Source organism: Pavona decussata, unplaced genomic scaffold, assembly GCF_977016875.1.
Source record: "Pavona decussata unplaced genomic scaffold, jaPavDecu1.1 SCAFFOLD_105, whole genome shotgun sequence".
NCBI lineage: Eukaryota > Metazoa > Cnidaria > Anthozoa > Scleractinia > Agariciidae > Pavona > Pavona decussata.
The window spans coordinates 2,084,447-2,099,240 of record NW_028145519.1 but is presented as its reverse complement, the minus strand read 5'-3'; the positions used below and the strand labels follow the sequence as shown (position 1 = coordinate 2,099,240).

The following is a 14,794-nucleotide window of genomic DNA, read 5'->3' as shown; positions in this document are numbered from 1 at the left end:
AAAACACTCGTACAATTACATGCTCGAATACTAGATGTCTCTCGTTAAATAGTGCAGTTATCTTACATGTGGGTCAATCAAATACTACAACGTCAATAGTCCAGAAACGTTGGAAGCTTTTTCTTTTGTCCTCAAAGCAACAATCATCCTATGATACATTAAAATTTTCAAATCTGTTATAAACGGACAACCAAGACAAAACAAAAATAGCGCAAATCTAGCAATCATTTTGTCTTGTTTATTCTGTCCTTTTATCTGGAACAGCTTATGCAACTCTTCATGTTTGCTTAGTTATTTTTTAAGTGCTCATACTTTGAAAAAGCTGTGGCAGATAATAAAAGAAAACTGTCATGTTATGTTTTTTAGCCTGGCAAATATGGCAGACAGGATGCATGGAATATTCAATATGGTATGATGAAAATGGCATACAGGATGCACACCATATATAGGGTTCTAGTCCATGAGAGCAGCTGCCTGTTCAAGCTTTTGTTTTACCTCTTTTGCTACCGTCTTACAGGATGCTTTTGCATGCAGGATGTATGCAATATATAAACCAGGAGGGAGAGGTCAACTCGTGGGCTCGGCTGTCCGGATGATACGGGCCATCGTGACGTCACTTCCTGTGAAGCGCGGGATTTTTTCCAGTTTCGAAAATGGCGCTGGTGATTTTCTTGCATCAAACGACTTTTTTTTCCAACCAGGCTCCGGATGGGGTTTGTTTTCTTGCTGAATAGACTTTTAACCTTCTTTTCTCGATATAGGTAAGTGTTCATTTATTTTCAGCCATGAATTATGCTGAAAATATTGCAGTGAAAAGTTACGTGTACTTGCGCTGATCGGAAAAGCTGAGATTGTCCGCGCCAGAAAAATTACATCTTATTAATTATACAAAGTACTGGTGAAATCGACATTTGGCTCGGGAGGAGGTCAAATCTTAGTGCAAACGTTCCAGTTGAGATATAGTAGGTTATATTCAACTGTAAAAATGATCAGTGCGTTTGTTTCGCCGAGTGAAAAAACAGTGAAAATTAAAAGTTTGTGTTTATTGCTGAAACTTGACCTGAAGTTATAGAATTTGCCTCCAAGATTATTAGAATGATTGATAAATACAAATTGAAGATTCAAAGGAGCTTATTTTAATTTACCCATGCCATTTAACCTTGGTAAAGAAGACTTTTGTTGAGCAACCTAGAATTTTGAAAAAAGCTTGCAAGACGTGCGGACGCCCTAGGAAACCGACTTTCTTTTAAACTGATCATTACTTTTTGCGACAAATATCTCGAAATTTCACACCAAATCGCGTACAGTTTTCTGGCCAACCATATTCACAGCTTTCTCTATATCTCTGATACGGAGACATCCTGTCACGAAAATAAACTTATCACCTGAAATGATCAACAAAACAAATGAGCAAGGAGACGATAAATGCTGCGTTTCAGTTGATTTTCATTAGTAAAATGATGTAAGAGTAGAAGTTGAATTAAACTTAAGTACTAGTCCAGTGAATAATTGAACCCTCCTTATGAATTCTAAACGTGTGAGAAAAAAACTTGTGCATTGCCCCTAGAATTTTGATGTTTACTACAGAATGTTTGGACTATTTTGCCTTGAAGCTGGCGTCAGCCGCTCGGCCTCGCTAGGAGAAGTCTTGTCGTGTTTTCCTGTTTTTGTGAGATAATTAAGCAAAAAGCAAATCCCGTTGCTGTTTTCATGTATTATGGTAATAGGTTTATACATAGCTATGATTCTTTGATGGCCTGGCGTAGAATTATTTGACTGATCATCCAAGGAAAAAATTTCGCGAGGTTGTAGTTTATCAATCACTCAAACTCCCCGGGTTTTACAGAGATTGACGTCACGATGGCCCGCATCATCCGGACAAGCAATCCGATTGCGAAAAGCCGAAGTTGACCCCTCCCTCCTGATTTAAACTTGTTGATGTAGTGATGTAAATTCATACTTTTTAATCTTTTTGTTCATTTCATCCTACCCACACACATTTTACCCTGCTGAGGCTCATGGTATCGATGATGCCTGAAAGTTCTGCTTAGTTTGAACAAAGTCAGTTTAACTTGGAAGGAATAATGAATTAAGGTTTTCATTTTGTCATCTGTCCTAGCCCAGAGGTTTTGCTATGTGGGTCAGATATGCAATGTCATTATTCGACACATTGCAACACCGCCCAAATGAGGTCATAGTGCACTCGCTATTCGTCATCTGTACACAATAAATATCCTTCGATATCCATAATTTGGTGTGTTGGGTAAAAAATGGTAAAATAAAGATTGCCTCCAGCCTTTCTGCAATAAAACTGTGCTTTTATAGCAATGTGTTGAATAATAATGAATAATGAAACAATGATCCTGCTCAATCTTGCAGAATATCCCCTGATTTTAGCCAATTCTGAGGCTACAGCCTCTTCAGTTAATTATCATGTAATTATCCGCATGATTTTGCAGGTTAAACACCTGTAACTATTATTACTCAATCAATCAACTGAATTTTAATCATCTCTTTTATAGTAATTATTATTGTTAGGATGTTTGTCACATGCATGTTTTTGTATTGTAACATCAAAATATTAATTTCTTCAATATCCATACACTGTCCAATTCCATACAATATCCACTCATCAGCATCCAAATCATAGCAGTATGTAGAATGTTTGTCTTAATGGCCTTCCTCTCACAAGTGTGCTGTAGCTCATTGGTAGATCAAGCAAACTAGTGTGAGAGATTATATTTTATGCAAAGAGGGCGGGGGGAGGCTATGATGATTTTGAGGGGGGGGGAGCATGATGAAAGAAAATAAAAGCATTATAGCCCCCCTCTTTAGAAGGTCATAGGTTGGGAGAACCTGGATTTTGGTTTTTCAAGACTTAAAAAATACATCTACTATTTATCCATGATGCTATGGAAACAACACACTCACGTAGACAACTATGTTACTGACAGTCACTCCATCACATGGGGGAATACACCGGTAAATTAGTGGCAGGAGGGGGTGCATGATACCAAGTTGCTAGACCCAAAAACTCCTACTAGTCTAGCATGCGATTGGGTCCAAGAAAAGTCCAACTGCCCAGAAAGTCACCCCATTCATCTGAAAATTCCAAATCTGTAGAAGTTCACAATCAATAATTTTAAACTGATTTTTTTTTGCACCTTCCCATCAGTAATTTATCTGAGGAGTCCCCCTGAAGAAGCACTCCTTACATTTACATGTACATTTATTTTGCCAATGCTGAGAACCAAGATATAAATGGTTTGAGAAAAAGGGTGGATGACACAAAAGCCAGCATAAAAATCTGTGTTCAGCTTCTTTAAAGACAGTTTTTCATTTGTCTCTGTGTTGCAGTCATATCCCTCAGATTCTACTGTCTATAGTATCACATACCAAACAGATTATTACTCTTATTTATTACTGTATCAACACACAAAAAGTCTGCTCACAAAGCGTTCACAGTTGTGAGAATCAATTTGAAAAGAGCGCAACCATGCCAACCTGTGCTGGGCTATGTACAGCTACCCTATCATAATGTGTGCCACATTTTTTGAGAAAACTCACAAATGTGCAAAAAGAGGCCCTTTACGACACATCAAACCCTTTGAAGAAAACTTCTGTGAGTCTGAAATTTAATTCAACACAATGGAGAAATCTTAGGATCTCTCAATGCCAGATTCCAGTATTTTAAAACTTTGCCTTTATTTGTATAACAAAGTACAAATATTGAAATAAATGATATGGTTTATTTTTTTCAACACACTACAAATCAGCTTAAGTAACAATGCTCTTTTTCTGTGCCTGAAGCAGAAGCGAAGAGAAGAAATGAAAGGAAACACCTGCTCAGTGATCACAGAGATTTGCTGAAGGCATGTTCATCCATGAATGGGAAGCAACGGAACATTTTGATTGGTCAATTTTAACGATTAATTTAGCTTGACGGTAAATGTAAGCCCCGTCTCACAACCCTTGTTTGTAAATAACTCTGTGGGACGTTAAAGAACCCACTCACTGTTCGCAAAGAGTAGGGGAGGTAGTTCCCGGTGATGTGGTCTGGTCTTTATGTGTATACTCTCATGGTTGGGTGGGTAAATGCTCGGAGATATTAGCTCCATTAAGCTACTCTGTAAATCCGAGGGTAAATAAAGATATGATGATGATGATGATGATGATGTAATTGAACAATTAAGTTCAATTCAGTGAAGCAATTGATTGCGGTGGATTTCTGAACCCAATAGAGGCCAGTTGACCTTATCAAACATTAATTACCATCACTCAAAAAATACAAGAACAACAGAGAATTAGGTGAAATGATTGGCATTGTTTTACTTAAACAACAGTTTATGATTCGCTACTGTTCATATTTTTAATTATTTTTAAACGAACGCAGGCCAACTTCAACCATCGAACCTAATCAAACACGTCAAAGTTCAATTGGGTTCAATTACTCCAATATTATTTTTTGTGAGAATAAGATTGTGTTTCATTTGTCAAGGTCAATCAAGCCCGAAAATTCAATTAAGTTTAACTAAGATTGATTAAGTTTGATAAATAAAACAATGGATTTTGGTTCAAGTTGTTTCGTTGGGAATAATAATAATAATAATAATAATAATAATAATAATAATAATAATAATAATAATAATAATAATAATAATGAACTTTATTTAGAGAGGGTGACACTTCACAATATATTCATAATTGCACATATCTGAAGAACTACTCCAGTTCTTCTGAACTACTTGTAAAACATAAACAAAAATATCATCAAAAGATGATGTACCGGTAAAGAACAAATAAAACTTACATCAAATGCCTAAATAAAAACAAGAGTAAACACTGGATCATTATTGCATGTGTCAAACATGGAATACAGACTGCAGAACTCATTTTCTCATGAAAATCTCAAGACATTGGAATTTATTTTAAACTCTGAACTGAACAACTTATCTAATTGGTTAAATTCAAATAAACTTACGCTTAACATAATGAAAACAAACTTTGTTATTTTTTGTCCATACCAAAACAAACTTAATTACGTACCCCAGATTAGTATTTTTGATAATGACAAAAATAAGAATGATGCTCTTGATCATAAGAACTGCATCAAATTTCTTGGGTTATTAATTGATGAAAATCTAAGTTGGAAAAACCATATTCATTCCCCTCACAACAAAAATAAGCAAAACTGTCAGTTTATAAGCGAAGGTAAGACATATTGTCTCCAATTGAACCCTTCTTGATATTTATAAGTCTCTCATTGCTTTTTATTTAACGTATGAATTCACTTCTTGGGGAAATGCATCTAAGACCTTGTTAAATAAAGTTCTAGTCCTTCAAAAGCGTGCTCTCCGGCTTATTCACTTTGCTCAAGCAAGGGAGAATGCAATACCCCTTTTCTTGAAAGGAAATCTTCTACCGCTCGAATTTTCATGTTATGAGGAAATTACTAATTTGATGTACAACATACATGTAAATACTAATTCTGCACTGATTAATATCTCAAATTAATTCCCTAAAATTGCCAGCGTTCATTCTTACAGCACACCCTCATCAACATCTGAACATTATTTTCCTAAACAATCTGACTTAACAATCAAACTAAGGCCTTTTCGCGTGTTGACATTAAAATCTGGAATGGGATACCAACTAGTCTCAAAAACCTCTCCAAAAACTGTTTTAAAAAAAACATTATGACAAAACTAACTGAAATACTAGAAATTGAAAACTCCAGTGTCGAGATAGATACCATAATTAATAAAATGAAACATTAGAATTCTGACCAAAGTTTAGTCAGACTTAGTATTCCTTGTTACACTTCGTTATTGTCTAGTTTTCCTCTTCACACATTATCATTGTTATCGTTGTATGTAATATTAAAAAAAATTAATTATTTTGTGTACAGTCTGGCTTACCGCGATTAGTTCTTCGCTATTCACAAGCCAGCCTCGTTATCATTTAAATTGTGAATAAGTAAAACTTGTGAACTTGTGAACAGAACAAGCAGATCATGGATGAAATATAGACTACTGTAAGCTGTTTGTTTCACTGCAATGAGGTTGGAACCAGAAAGTCATTATAACCCCATTTCAGGCCTGAATAAAATGGGGTTGGACAGCTTTCATAACTCCTAGTCACTTGCTTGCACTACCTTCATCTCAGTTTTCGCACCAAAAAAATTAAGGAGCTTAAGCTTCTTGTATACCTGTAGCACTGTTAACACAATGTTTGCATGTAAAGCCAAGTGTTTAACTGTTGCATGTTTTGTCAGTATTTTGACCTCAAAAGCTCTTTTGTTGAGCTTTGTGGTGTTGGACTCAGTGTATTTGACCTCTTGGTGTTCCTGTTTGGTTTACAGCTGTTTCACCAAAGCTTACAATTTACCCTGGTTTGCAATCTCTTCCCTGCATTTTTCCCTCGGCCTACAGTCTGCATTTCACTCCGGGTCTGTAGCCTGCAGTCTAAAGTCCACAGTCTTTGTTTTACACTGACCAAATGTTCTATCATCATTAGTTAAGTTGTCGAGTTGTTTTCCTCAGCGAACCAGCCAAACAAGCCGGCTCATTCTTTAGCCGATACGTATTTATAGTTTTCGGGTAGTACATATCTCAAACGTCAAATTTTATCCAAAACATCAGCATACAATGTATCTCGGCTCCCTGGATAAAGTTGGATTCTCAAACAAAACTCCACCGTGCATGTATCAAATGCGGTGGTGAAAATCTACCATTTCTTCCCTCAATCGATTACCGTGGTCCCCCAATCATTTCCACTACCGCTAAAAGTAAACTGAATAGTTTGTCTTACCTGCAAATAAAGAAATCTTGCCGCTCACTCGATCAACAAACCAAGCACAACAGATAAACGAAGAACTCTCGGTAACGGCGAGGTTACTTAGCCAGGCGGACACTTTCAATGGTGGACTGGACTTCAGATTGGAAAAGTGTAAGTTGAAATCTGATCACAGGCACAATAATTCAAAGGTGTTTCTTTTTAATTTCTTTTCGCGCTATATGACGATACAGGAAAAGAAGATGTTAGCAAGGTCTATTTCAATCAAATAGGAAAATTAGGGATATCCACGTATTATTGAAAAAAAAAATACATTGTTACTAATTTAATTTAAAGCTTTTTAGAGTTATTTAAAAATACTTGAGAACTGTTCGTGGCTAGTATGACAGGGCATTTCGTCTCGACAAAGAGAATCACCAGAGGCCTTTAAGAATTATTAGCAAACTCGTTGAGCATCATGCCGTTCGCAAATTCAAGACGTCTTCTATCGCAGAAAGATTCCCAACCCCACGTAGAGATCTTGCAGATATCTGCTTTTCACGTATAGTTATAAACTGCAATCTCGTTCCTAGAGTTTCCTTTTCCTTTACTCGAGGCACGAGATTACAATAAAAACTGAACAAAAATATTCCCAGAGCCCGCGTAACCTTTATTCATCAGAACGTTCCGCTGGATAAGGGTAACGCGGGCTCGGAGAACGAGATTGCTCTCGGCGTTGTTATGCGCGCGCGAGTGAAACTCAATTACTATGACGTCATAAAGGGCTTGAACACGCGATTTACATTTTCGTAGTTTACAAATCAAGGAGCGAAAAATATTGACGATCACTATCACCAGCGCCCTTCGCTGGAAAGGTGGCTCACCCAGTCTGATTGTGTGAAGGGCTTCGTCTGCTGTACCGAGGTGAATGGAAATCATGTGAGGCCAAAATGTTTGAGATGATTTATTTAACTAACTTCTCTTGTTTTTTCTTTACAAAATTCTTGGAAAAAGCGTTTGTGGATGTTGTCTTTTCATCAGTTTGAAAATGAAATTAATGTAAATGTTTGTAATTTAAATGTAAATGACCAACCGATTGAGCCTTTTCAAGTTAAAATTAGAACCGGATATTCACGTAAAATCTTATGAGGACGGATATGAAAATTCCTCCTTTTAGCAGACGGTTTTTAATTCTTCTCGATTAAATCAAATACGACTAAAGCGCAACAGTTGCTAGAAAATAAAAGACTAGGTGTATTTAAAAGCGAGCATTTACGGAGCAAATTCCTTTGGACTCCTGTCTCACCATAGGCAAGGACTTTCAGTCACGATAGTTTGCATTGCGAGGGTCACTTTATCCATTTCGCGGAAAGGAGAGGGAATAAGGATGGCTTGGGGTGGGGAGGGGGGATGAGTAAGATAGCAAACAATAGAATCCAGCGGAGAGTAGTGATACTGCTATTATTTCATGCTACACAACAGGTTAGAAATTGACTTTTGAGCCTTAAATTATTGCGGGAAAGAGGTGTTGATGTGGTCCAACTCAACTCTCACAGCTTTGGGAAATAAAATTGTTCACTTTATTTCATGTATAAACAAAGCCACCGCCGTTTTTCAGGGAGATTCAGCTTCAATGACAAATGACGCACATGACTTGTTGCTTGGCGACCAAGAATCTGCTTCTGGCCTCTCGTTTAAGCCAATGGGAAGAAATAGTTTTAAGTATAAAAAACCGGAAGGTGAGACACAAGACTGGCGAGCTGACGGAAACAGATGGATTTATCAACGAACTTACACCTCTCCACAGGAGAAACCCTTTGACACGAAAACATACTTTTATATACAGGCTGAAACAGGGGCAATAACAAAATCTTTTATACGAATTATTTTTTACTTTCCAATTAAAAAACCCAGTGGTCCTTTCCTAATTCAATATATCGGAGACTCTTCTGTCTCCAAAGTGTTTTCGTGACAAAAAATCAGACAAAGCGACTCTACATGTGCTCTAGCCTGCGTGGCCGGCGTAATCGGGGAAGGGGAAGGGGAGCGAGGGAGGTTTTCTCGCCTCCCTCACTCCCCTTCCCCTTCCCCGATTACGCCGGCCACGCAGGCTACATGTGCTCTATAAGAGAAGAGGTAACTTAAAGAAACGAAAACGAAGAATATCCTGTTTTAGAAAGAAACGCTGGGATGGCCACGCAGTGTAGAGCAAAGAAGATATCCAATCCACATTCTCAAATGTTTGCCCTCTGTCCCAAGTGCCCCATGCCAATCACTCCGGACAAGACAGATTCACTTCTGCAATTCCAGATCATGTTTTCAACTTCCATTTTGAAGTTTTGCTAATGTTCGACATTCTCCATACTCCTTCCCAGAGTCTCTCCTCTTCCCCTGGGGACGGTAAGAGGTGGGAACCTTGGAACGAGTTTGCAATCTTCTCCTGTTCTTTTCCCCACCGCTCACGTATCAAACGGTTGTCACATCGAAAATGGGAAACTATTTCCTTCTTTTCCAGCACAACAGCATCAGCTCTGCAATGAACTGACGTTTTGGGGAACTGGGGTCTTCACCACTTATATGGCACTTTTCCGCTTGCTTTTGATCTATTAACGTAAAGTCGATGTGGCTGCTTGTGGATGAAGTGATCTGTAAACAGTTAACAGCTTTAGTATAGCTCTTCTTTACTCCATTTGATGATAACCCATATCTTATTACAATGTTATTAACAGAACTGCTTATGAAATAAGTGCACTCACACTAGTTCTACGGCATTATTAATTTGCTTAATCTTCAAGGCATGCAACACCAATCGACGTTATTGAAAGCTTGCTTCAGGCTGGTTCTATTATTACCAGGGTATCAGTACGATTGGCAAAACATGGCAAAAAGAAATCAAATTTCTAGTATTTTATATTCGGAAGCTAGAGGTTTGGCTTCTCTTAACTGTCTTTTACCCCGAACTTTAGGGGGAAAGGTGAAAACAGAAGAACTATAATCGGTCAATTTGTGAAAACCCTGAACACAAATGGTAATAAACTGGATGTTTTGTCGTGTCGTTGAATCAAGAACCTCTCGAGGAAGAACGGATAAGCTAATTATAGCAGCTTGTTTTGCTCGGCTTTTGTTGGCTGAAATCAAATTCTTACACTTTGAAAGCAACAGCTTAGCTATTTGGAAATGAGCTGTAACGAAACTAATTGTAGGTATAGAGTGTTGTACAGTAGACGTTATATGCCGGATTTTACACGAACTATCTATTAAGTGCACAATGTACAAAAAATGATTTAATAATAATTAAAAAGCCCAAAAGTGCAAATTTGCATATTGCTCAGTTGCGGTTTACGACCGGCCAATGAAGTATTTGGTGTTGCTTTGTTCCCTTCATCAAAAAACACAGTATTACCTCTTGTTTCAACGTAAATGTTATTGCTCTTTCTTTTAGCCGCCGTTACACGTTGAAACTTTTAGCTGAAACTTGTGTGCAGCGGCGCTGCGAAACAAGTTTCAGCAGGCGTTGCGCCGTGCAACATGGTCGGTTCAATTCGTGAAACTTTTTCGAACTTCCGTTGCGAGACAAGTTTCAGGAAAAGTAGAACCGCTTTCTACTTCTGCAACGGCTCGCAACGGTTGCAGTGGTGAAAAAACGAGAGTTTCACCGTGTAACACTACTTCGTGAAACTGGTCTCGTTTGCCGTTGCACACAGGTCTCAGCTAAAAGTTTCAACGTGTAACGACGGCTTTTTTAAACTGAAAGTGGTCGGTTCTCAACGAACCAGCAAAGAAAACAGCCAAATTTGTCTGTCTTGAATCTTCTTAGTCGAGTGCTGGCGCCGTTTTAAAACATAGATAACTAGATAGAGATAAGAGAACTTTATTACATTATATTCAGGATATCTCTAATAAAAAAAAATGTTTACAAAATTATCCCAATCACGTGGTAAAAAACAAAAATATATCAGTGTAAGCTAAGAAGATCTAGGAGCCTATAAAAGACAAGAAAACGGTACAATTAAAACAATAAATTTTGCAGCGTGGTGACATCGCGATTAGCCAATAAGTAATTTACATGTTCACTATTATCGCTTCTTCTATAAAGCTTTCGCGGCGGTCATATGAACATACAAACAATGCTGTGTGGCTACCACTAATGAAACAAATGATGAATCAGAGAATGAACTCTGTAGAGTATGTTGAGGTGCTAAGTGAACACCTGAATTTCCCACTGAGCGTTAGCCACAGCAGGTAAATGAGGCAAAACGAGAGGGGAAGAAAAACATTTGAGCTCGGCGGAAATCGATCTGCGGATTTGATCAACCATTGTTCTTCCGACTGAGCTGCGAGGCCATACAGTTTGGTGACAGATTCGGAACTTCGAGAGGCTGAGGAACACATTAAACAAAGGGGTCTAGTGAAATTGGAGAAGGGTGAAAACATTACCAATATAGAATAATGCGAAACCGTTACTTGTTTCCTCAGGAAAACTGTCTCACCAGGGGTGAGTTGCATAAAATTTAACGTCGGGCGTAACTGCTAACGCCAGACCTTCAGCCCAGTCACATTCAGTATTTTTACGTCTGACGATAGCATTTACGCCCGCCGTTAAATTTTATGCAATTCGTCCCAGGTCAGTTGATTTACACTGGAACTCATGCATCTGTACAGTTTTGTTAACCACCAATGCAAAACAAACACCGTTCTGCTATACACATTGATAATCACCGAGTACACGGTAATAGCAACGGCAGACATTTATTAACACAAACGCTTACTAACCAAAACATAACATATTTTATTGGCCACCATTACGTTTCTCTTTACAATAACATTAACAACAAATATGATCAGAGAAGACGTTTAAATTGTGAAATCGAGTAACAACAACGTTAGATACTGATAAGCCAAAGCTCTTACAGATGTAAACAATCAAATACAAAAAAAAAATATCAACAAGCAAAGAGAAAAACCAATGGACACAGCAACGATTGAGCCCATCTTCTTAACAAACGATTTTAAATAAAGCCTGGTTTACACTCTCGACAAAATGATATTAAAAACATCAAAGTGTGATCTTTGTTAAATATCAACCTGTGAACGTCTTGAAAGAAATTGATCTTTTTATAGCTAATAATTTTAACCTGTAATTTTTTCTACATTAACTTCCACTTTACAATAATGTGGAAGAGGTTAAAAGACAAACCACAAGTTACCAAAGTGATTGGTTTTACATTGGTTTTCTCACACTCTGACAATCATCCTTGTGACCTCTTTTTTCATAATAATTATTACATTGTAAATTTAAATGTCATTCAGTAAACTGTAACAAACAAAACTAACTGCTATGTTGCAAACTGTAACAATTACTCCTTTAATACTCATGCTACATCATCATCCACTTTTAGTAGCGGAGAGTCGGGTTGTGTGCTCTTTGAGTTAGTCATTTTCAAAGTTGGTGTGAATTCCTCAAATTCCTTAAGACTAACACCCATTTTAAAAACTCCCGAACACAAGGTGAACAATGAACATAATTTCTTTAAAACGAAAAACGATACAAAGCTAAGACATGACATGCAGCATAACCTTACATGTGGCTATACAATGAACCACTTTGTGGTAAATACATTTTGACCCTATCAAAATTCATTATCCAAAGAAACTGGAAAAATTACCTCAGGAGGTCAATAGGAAAGATGAAGTTGACCTTGGGGTTTTGGACAGAAATTGATAAAAGTGATTCATTGCACAGCTTTAACTAACCACAAAGCACTTAAATAACTGTCTGTAATAACGTCTTGTCCATATTACTCTATAACTTTAACTGGCGCCTTCAAATTTCTCTCAGTTTTAATAGGCCATTTCCGAGTTGCTTTCAACCTCAATAAGAAAGTGAGGCTAAGTGCAAAGCTTTTGTTAAGAAAACAAGTTTTCAAAAATACCCAAACAATACTAATTTTCATTCGAAAAGCTTTGACCTTAGCCTCACTTTCCTAATAAGGTTTCACAGCATCTCGGAAATGGCCAATTCAAGGCATTGAGCGGTTTTCAATTGCGTGTCGAGAGTAATTACTTCTTTTCTGTGGTTTTCCTCTAGTACTAGTACTGTGATTGCATAGAGAAATCTGCACCACGTTTTTAAACAACTCAAAGGGAAAACCAAAACCAGTCGCTCTTTTTCCCGCGAAACATGTACGTGTGTTTGCTTCGAATATTGATTAGTTCATTGCGATGTTAACATTGTATCTAGTTCTCTTGTGATTGGTTAAAGTACTTTTCCTTTACTTTTATGATGCTCAAATAAAACACATTCCATCGAATATAGCAATAACTTCACCCGGCATACAAATTCACTTATAAAATGACTTAACTAAAAATTAATCACTTACCATATGATTTTCATAGTGACAACGAAGTAGCGCTTCACTACTGAACTCCTCTTGACAAATCCAGCAGATGTGTTTTTCAACATAAACAGGGTGGGGTTCCATCAAAGTGTACGTTTCTGTGGACATGTTATCTTGAATACAATCCGTAGCGTTCTTGTGAACTTTATCATGTTTTTTTAAACTTCCCAAGCGCGTAAAGAAGGTGTTGCACTGCTTGCATTCATATGGCTTCTCTCCAGTGTGAACTCTTTTATGTCTCCTTAGAGAACTTCCATCACCAAAACACTTGCCACACTGTTTGCATTCATAAGGCTTCTCTCCACTATGAACTCTTTCATGAGTCCTTAGAGTTCCTGTTAGACTAAAACACTTGCCACACTGTTTGCATTCATATGGCTTCTCTCCACTATGAACTCTTTCATGAATGCTTAGAGCTCCTGCTACACTAAAACACTTGCCACACTGTTTGCATTCATATGGCTTCTCTCCACTATGAACTCTTTTATGTATCCTTAGATTTCCTCCTTGATTAAAACACTTACCACACTGTTTGCATTCATATGGCTTCTCTCCACTATGAACTCTTTCATGAATCCTTACATGTCCTGCTACACTAAAACACTTGCCACACTGTTTGCATACATATGGTTTTTCTCCACTATGAACTCTTTCATGAATCCTTAGAGTTCCTGCTTGACTAAAACACTTGCCACACTGTTTGCATTCATGTGGCTTCTCTCCACTATGAACTCTTTCATGTGTCCTTAGAGTTCCTGCTCGACCAAAACACTTGCCACACTGTTTGCATTCATATGGCTTCTCTCCACTATGAACTCTTTTATGTATCCTTAGATTTCCTCCTTGATTAAAACACTTGCCACACTGTTTGCATTCATATGGCTTCTCTCCAGTATGAACTCTTTCATGTCTCCTTAGAGTTCCTGCTCGACCAAAACACTTACCGCATTGTTTGCATTCATAAGGCTTCTGCCTAGTATGGACTCTTTCATGTCTTCTTAGGCTTTCAGCATCACAAAAACACTTGCCACACAGAAGGCATTTACAAGCTTGACCTCTTTTATACCTCAAGAACCTTGGCATTCTGCATTAGTGCTGTCTGCTATCTGAAACGTAATTAAAAACATCTAAATAGAACAGAAAAGCTGTGGAAAAAGAATCATGCTGTAAGCATTTTTCCCACAAAAGCAAACAGTTGCATTTAAAGTGTTCACAACAGCTAAAATGCAATGAGTTACTATCATTTGATTGGACTGGTTGGTCATGTTATTGCCATGTTTAAGGTATTTTAAAACACTCGTATATCCAGGAAATACCAGGGATTTTGCTTTGCCTTGTTTGCCAAAAGGCTTTTGATAGGATAGAATTGTCCTTTATTCAGAACACGCTTTTCATCTTCAACTTTGCAAGAAGCATTAAAAGGTGGATCACAACCTTTTATACTAACACAGAAAGCTGTGTGCTGAATTATGGCTTTTACACTGACTACTTCAAAATATCTAAAGATGCAAGGCAAGGCTGCCCACTATCCCCCTATTAGTTTCTCCACGCTGCTGAGGTTCTAGCTGTTCAGATAAGAGAAGATAACAGGATTAAGGGCATCAAAATTTTTGGAACAGAAT

General features: G+C 37.6%; 2 long non-coding RNA genes and 1 pseudogene across 3 annotated transcripts in view; 2 read left to right on the top strand and 1 right to left on the bottom strand.

Annotated features, from left to right (window-relative positions):
- The window catches only part of LOC146471360 (uncharacterized), a 39,233-nt pseudogene that overhangs the window by 2,675 nt on the left and 21,764 nt on the right, over positions 1–14,794 (bottom strand). Inside the window, exon 2 of the transcript XR_014866841.1 lies at positions 13,295–14,278. The product of XR_014866841.1 is annotated as an uncharacterized LOC146471360 (transcript). The remainder of the gene's footprint in view (positions 1–13,294; positions 14,279–14,794) is intronic.
- On the top strand, positions 7,561–10,081 carry LOC146471364 (uncharacterized). Its single transcript, XR_014866842.1, has 3 exons — positions 7,561–7,713; positions 8,393–8,513; positions 9,290–10,081. It is a non-coding gene; the product is annotated as an uncharacterized LOC146471364 (long non-coding RNA).
- The window catches only part of LOC146471358 (uncharacterized), a 44,213-nt gene continuing 40,207 nt past the window's right edge, over positions 10,789–14,794 (top strand). Inside the window, exon 1 of the long non-coding RNA XR_014866844.1 lies at positions 10,789–11,016. This is a non-coding gene — a long non-coding RNA (uncharacterized LOC146471358). The remainder of the gene's footprint in view (positions 11,017–14,794) is intronic.